General features: G+C 50.5%; 1 long non-coding RNA gene across 1 annotated transcript; it reads right to left on the bottom strand.

Annotated features, from left to right (window-relative positions):
* Positions 1-6: 6 nt before the first annotated feature.
* On the bottom strand, positions 7-4,138 carry LOC113456541. Its single transcript, XR_003377294.1, has 3 exons — positions 3,261-4,138; positions 2,711-2,845; positions 7-865 (listed from the first exon to the last, which is right to left on the bottom strand). It is a non-coding gene; the product is annotated as an uncharacterized LOC113456541 (long non-coding RNA).
* Positions 4,139-6,793: the final 2,655 nt, after the last annotated feature.

Genomic DNA, 6,793 nt, shown 5'->3' with positions numbered 1-6,793 from the left:
TGGGTCTGCAGTCCCGGGTCTGGGTCTGCAGTACTGGATCTACAGTCCCAGGTCTGCAGTCCTGGGTCTGTGTGCCTCTTGCTCTTCACAGCCTCAGAGCCATTCTTCACACACTAAGACAGAGGTGAACCAGGACAGCGATGACATCACAGGCCATCAGATAAATGAGAATTAACAAAACAGGAGGACTTAGAAAAGACAAATAAATAAATACAAACATTGTAGGAAGCAGAGTAAAGGGAGGGAAGAGTGAACAGGGGCCCATGCTGAGGACGAAGAGAAACATTTTAGAAATGAAAAAGATTAGTGTTGTTCTCAGCCTGGCTCAGAGAAACTTTCCGCAGTGGTAGGCAGTTAACACAGACTCATAATTTCGAAGTGTCGTTTGAGGGCTCAGCCCTGAGTGGGACGTCTATGTCACCCCCACACCCCCAAACTCAGGGACCATGGTGGACTGGGAGCTGGAAAAAACACGAGATGCAGGACGGGGACGAGTGCTGGGGAACGCTGCTCTGGACACACGGCTGTCGCATTCACGGATCCGTGGCAGCTGCAGAGTTACCTACACAAGATCAAGATGGTCGGCATTCCGGCGTGGGCGGGGAGGGCTTCCGGCGTGGGCGGGGAGGGCTTCCGGCGTGGGCGGGGAGGGCTTCCTGCGTGGGCGGGAGGGCTCCCGAGGCTCCGCTCTGCTCCAAGGAGCTGTTTGCACTTAATGGCGTCTGGATCTTAGCTATTGGTCAAGTTGCTCTTGCTCCTGTACATTGTCCCACATCCACACACACGCAAGAAACTGTCTTGCAAGAGGTCATATGTGCAGGAGGGTGATGACTTCTTAAAGGAACCCAAAGGGAGTGGGATGGGGCTGAGAATGAAAGGGTGATGGAGAGTGACTATAATGGAAATACATTATATACATTAAAAAAAATAAGGTGCTGTCCAGATGGCTCAGCCGGTGAAAAGTGTTAACCACCAAACATAACATCGTAAACTCAATCCCTGGGGTCCACATGGAAGAAGGAAAGAATCAACCGGTGGATTGTACTCTGACTCCTATGTGTACCCTCCCACACAGATAAATAAAGAAACATACAAACTTAAGGAAGATTAAGGACTAGAGGGGCGGCTCAGCAGATAGAGCACTTGTTGCTCTTGCAGAGGACTGGGGTTTAGTTACCAGAACCCACATGGTGGCTCACAATCGTCTGTGACTCCAGTTTCAGGGGATCCGTTGCCCTTTTCCGACCTCCGTGGCACCGGGCATGCACATGATGCACATATATACATGCATGAAAAACACTCACATGCATAACACATATAAATCTGAAAATAAAAGTGAAAGAAGCCTGGGCTGGTGTTTCCCAGCACTTGGGAGACTGAGGCAGGAGGGTTGCCGTGAGTGTGGCACCAGCCTGGACTACATAGCGATTTTTAGGAGAACCTAGGCTGTAAGACTCCATTTCAAAAGGAAGGAAGAGGAGGAAGAGGAGGAGGAGGAGAAGGAAGATTGCTGCAGCAGCCGAAGGGAGAACAATGGACTACAAGGTGGCATTTCTTCAAAAAGGATGCATGAAGGGCCCAAGTCCATGAGGGATGTTCAGCATGTAAGGAGTGAAAATCAAAAATCACAATGAGATACGCGCACTTCACATCCCACGGGAAGGCTAGGCTGAAGCAAACACTGGAAAGAATGAGAGGCTCTGGGCTCCTATCCTTCAGGGCTGGGGGATGTGACTCAGACAGCTCCTCAAAGTGCTGAGCGGAAAGTTGCTACGGGACCCGTGGCCACAGAACATCACAGGAGATGCAGCATGGCTGGCTAGGTACCCCTAAGTCCTGCTTCCCTCTGGTCCTTACGCCTGGCCTAATGCTTCTGAGCAGCACTATTCTGGCTTCTCTCGGAGCTCTTGAATGCCAAGCATGATACAGGGCCAGAGTTCATGGGAGCTGGGCCGTCCCTAACTGCCTACCATAGCCTTGGTCAACCATTACCAGAATCCCACAACCTCCATCTACAATAGATACCACCATCTTGGAGTTGCCCAGCTTTTGGGTGGAGCTGAGGTCCTGGAGGCCCAGAAGAGTCCTCTTGGGTAAGCTGGGGTCCACGGTGTCAATCCCTGCTACTGCTCAGCTGACTAGCATCTTCCAACCATAGGGTCCTTTCCCTGAGCTTGGGCCATAAAGCTATGCCTGGTTACCCACATCAGTACCGAGACATCCCTGGCCCTGGTTGATATTAGCCTCTCCTATCCATGATGGTACCCAGAGACCCACTAGCCCCAAAGCCTCCAGTTCCCATGTGCACATTGGGACCTAATCGTGAAGGTCCACGGAGTCCCTGATAGTCATTTCCTTGTTAGTTTCCACCTAGGCTAGGGAGGAAGGAGCAGAGCTCATCCAGCAGCCAGAAAATGCCCAGTGGCTGGAAAGAGGTCAGGTTAGGCATCTGGCCAAGTTCTCAGGGCCAGACTGACAATTCCTCGAATGGGGCCCCCTTCCTGCTGCTGGAGTTGACACTGCCAGGAGCTGCAAGCAAGATAGGTTGTGGACTCAGCCTGGTGGCAGTCAACAGGCTGGGATTGACATTGCCGACAGCACAGCAAAGGGAGCCCAGGGCCTCCTGGCTAATGTCCTGAGCTTGGGGATCTGGAAGGAGAGCACTGTATTCTGGGCATGGGATCCATGCCAGTACCTGGAGGATACCTACCAGCTTGAGGATAACAGCCAGCTCACTCTTCCCGCTCAGTCACCAACACTCTTGCCCTGCAGATGGGCAAACAGAATCCCAGAGAGGTGAAGCAGCTCCAGGGGGAGGTGAGCCATGCCAGAAGCTCCAGTCTTTCTGTGTGGAGGGAAGGAAACCTGTTGGTCCCGAGCCACGCAGCACCAGCATATGCTATATAGCCAGCCTAGGGCACTTCTAAGGCCCAGCATCACCCCACAGCAGCTGGACACACAACTATCAGGTTTGCTTTGGATGTGGCCAGCCTTAGGTGAGGGCTGTGAAACCGGGAGCCCCTCCTTTCATTTCTTGTTGCCAGGGATGGAATCTGTTGCTTTGCATATGCTGGGGCAAGTGCTACCCTGCTTTTCTCACTCCCCTTTCAGACAGTGGTCATCCCTTGGAGCATGGGCTCTGCAGCCTTCAGAAGGAGGAACCTGTGTCCCTGGCAGCCCCTCATCCTGGGTCCTTTTCAAATCGGGTTCCAGCAGGATACCTGCTTGTTCAAGTACGATTAAGGAAAGAATCACCAGACCAGAATTTCCAGGCATCCTGACTCCACCAGGACCCAGATCCAGAGGTTTTGCCCCAGGGTGGAGCCGATGAGACAAGGCTGTGGGTCGGGAGTGACCCGGAGCAGTAACCTGGCGCACGTTCTCCAGCGGGTTGGGCTTGGTAGTGGCAAAAGGAGGAGTGCTCTCATTGCCCGCGTGCTTTTGGTGGCACGGCGCTCTCTGGTGGCGATACGGGGCATTACTCGCCTTTGTTTCATGACCACTCCGAGAGGTTTGCAAGGGTTCAGGCTGGCCGATTTAAGCGGTCCAGATTTCCCACTCACATTCTGCTCCGTCTTTTGCACCCAGATTCCCACCTGCAGCATAGCGGTCGCATGGTTGCAAAACAAAGCGCTTCTTGGACAGGCACAGAGGCCGCGCGGCTGGTAGCCTTGCGCGTCAGCTGACTACTCCCATCCTTTCTGATAATGGAGCTCTGTATGTTTTGGAACTTGCTGTGACAAAGCTCCCTTTGTTTCCGTGTGCTTGTTTGTATGAAGAAAGTTGCTTAGTACTCACACCATTTAAACCCAAACGTGGGCGGGTAATTGAGGTTGTACGCATGTATTAGACGAGGTTTTGCTGTGTAGCCTGGCAACCTGAAATCACTAGGTAGACCAGTTTGACCTTGAGCTCGTAGAGATCCATCGGCTTCTGCCTCCCAAGTGCTGACATTAAAGACCTGAGCCACCATGCAATGCTGGGCCTGGCATCTTTGAGAGATTCAAGTGGAAAAGCAGTGTAGAGATAAAAGGACCCCTTTGACCCAGGGGTGCCATGACAAGGGAACATTGCTTTTCTGTGTGCTTTTTTAAAAAACTATTATTTGGTTTTTGATGTTATTTATATTTTGATGGCCTCTCACTATGTAGCCCAGACCAGCTTCAAACTTGGACTCTGCCTCAGTCTCCCTGATGCTGCCATCACAGGCGTGAACTGCCACATCTTGCTGTGTGTAGCATGTTTTCGTTTGTTCTTTCTGGAAAACAAATCACAAATTTTATTTATTTTTTGCAACACTTGTTATTGAAATTTCCAATAAATTTTTATATCTGAGCCCATGGTTTTGATGAGTTGAGTGCTGAAATTGGCGTGATAACTAAACCTGGCAGAAAAGGGTTACAATGATCTTTAGGAAGAAAAGAATAAAAGGTGACGAAAGTGATCTTTGAATTCACACACTAGATCCTTCATGTCTCAAGTTTCTGCTGCAGACAATAACACACCAACTGGGCTAACTTAATGTTAGTGTTGAGTGTTGAACTCAGGGTTTTGTGCACGGTGAGTGAGCAGTTTACGGAGCTACTCTAGAGTCTTAAATTGACTCTGGAGGTTCAAGGCTGAAGGGTAGTGCCCAGTGGTGCACATCCTGCTGTCAGTGCCCAGGGTTCGAATCTGACACACCCCAGAAGGCTCCTGCTTCAAAGCTTGGTCCCCAGCCAGTGGCACTCTTCTGAAGACCAGAGGATGTGTGGGCAATGAGGCTGGCTTTTGAAGGTTGAACTCAGCTGTGGTTCTGGCTTTGCTTCCTGCCAGCCTCCTAGTGACCAGTACATTGCTGCAGCAGCCCTCCCACCACCAGGGAGCTGGCCACTCTACTCTGTATGCTCTACCATGGCTGACTTGGTGAACTTTTGAGGATGTGAGTCCAAACAAGCCTTCCTCTCCCACATCGCTTCTGGAAGGCATTTTGGTAACAGCAATAAAGAACAACTAACATGCATGGCAAGAGGCAGGGGAGTACCTCGTGGTTTGAGTAAAGATGGTCCCCATGTAGTGGAATGCTTAGCCACCAGGGAGTGGCACTATTTGAGAAGGTTTAGGAGGTGTGGCCCTGTTGGAGGAAGTGTGTCATGGGGGTGACCTTTGAGGGTTCAAAGGTCCACACTAGGCCTGGTGTTGCTCTCAGCTGCTGCCCCAGCACCTGCCTGCACGTAGCCATGCTTCCCACCACATCATCCGTGGGCTAAACCTCTGAAACTGTTAGCGAGTCCCCAGCTAAAGGCTTTCTGTTGTAAGAGCTGCCTTGGTCCTGGTGTTGTTCACAGCAACAGAACAGTGACTAAGACAGAGTGTCATATAGATGTATGTGTACACACACTGGCATCTATGTGTGCACACATATGTGTTTGCCTGCATCTTCTGGGTTCTCTCTCTCATCCTATAAAACCACCAGGATTCAACAATGGGATTTCACCCGTATGACCTCATGTGATCTCAACCTCTCTATATTACCACAGTGGATTAAAACCCTCCTGATACCTTACGATGGAAATGAAATGTCATCATAGGAGGCCTCAAGGTCACTCAAACCGTATCCCAACCACAGCACACACACACACACACACACACACACGAAATATTTTCATCCATAATATTTACCATATTAATATAAAATTTTGTGGGCAAAGCTGAGAGGAAATACAAAGCAAAGGAGAAAGCCATTATGCTGCTGTGAGCTTTTTGTGATGAGAACTCAGTGTAAGGGGCAACGGGTCCTTGATCCCGACTTCAGGGGTTTCAGCTCAGGATTACCGGCTCCATTGCCCTCACGCCTGCAGAGTGGCGGAGCTCAAAGGGATAGGGCACAGTGGGAGAAAGCTGCTCACCTCATGGCAGGCAGAGAGAGACAGAAAGGGTCCGGGGCCAGGAGAGACCCCGAGGGCAAGCCTCCAGCAGCCCCGTTCTTCTGATCATGTTCCACCCCTCCCAATAGTCAGTTAATAATTTGATCTATCAAGGCATTAAGCCATAGATAATCCCTAAAATCTAATCCGCTTTGGAAACGTCCTCCCAGGTGTACCAGAAGTGTACTTTATTATTACAGGTGTCTTTTAAGCCAATAAATTTACAATCAGATGCTTTAATTTCAGCACTCTGGAGGCAGAGGCAGGGGGATTTTTGTATGAGTTTGAGGTCAACCTGGTCTATGTAGCCGGGTTGACACAATGAGACCCTGTACGGTGGTTTGAATGTAATTGGTCTCCATAATCTCACAGGGAGTGGCACTATTAGGAGGTGTGGCTTTTTTGGAGTGGGTGTGGCCTTGTCGGGGGAAGTGTGTCACTGTGGGGGTGAGCGTTATGGTTTCCTATGCTCAAGATACTGCCCAGTGTCACAGACCATTTCCTGTTGCCTTCTGAGCAAGATGTAGCCAGCACCGCGTCTGCCTGCACGCTGCCACGTTCCCCACCATGATGATAATGGACTGAACCTCTGAAAACATAAGCCGCCCCAATTAAATGTTTTCTCTATAAGAGTTGCAGAGTGGATTGGTGGTGGGCAGGACAGACAGGGCAGATCCAGGGCACTGGCATTAGTTGGCATGAGACAGTGGGTAGATGTATCCACTGTGCAATCCTTCCAGCTTTGCTGTATTTGAAAACTTCCCTGGTAAACTGGTGAGGAAAACGGCAAGAAAGGCGAATATTACAGCAGCCTCAGAGGCCCATGTGGTCCTGTGGTCTGACCTAGGAAGCTCTCTCTCTCTCTCTCTCTCTCTCTCTCTCTCTCT

Source organism: Microtus ochrogaster, chromosome 1, assembly GCF_000317375.1.
Source record: "Microtus ochrogaster isolate Prairie Vole_2 chromosome 1, MicOch1.0, whole genome shotgun sequence".
In the NCBI taxonomy this organism is placed as follows: Eukaryota; Metazoa; Chordata; class Mammalia; order Rodentia; family Cricetidae; genus Microtus; species Microtus ochrogaster.
Note: the sequence above shows the minus strand (reverse complement) of the source record. Positions and strands in the feature narration are given on the sequence as shown.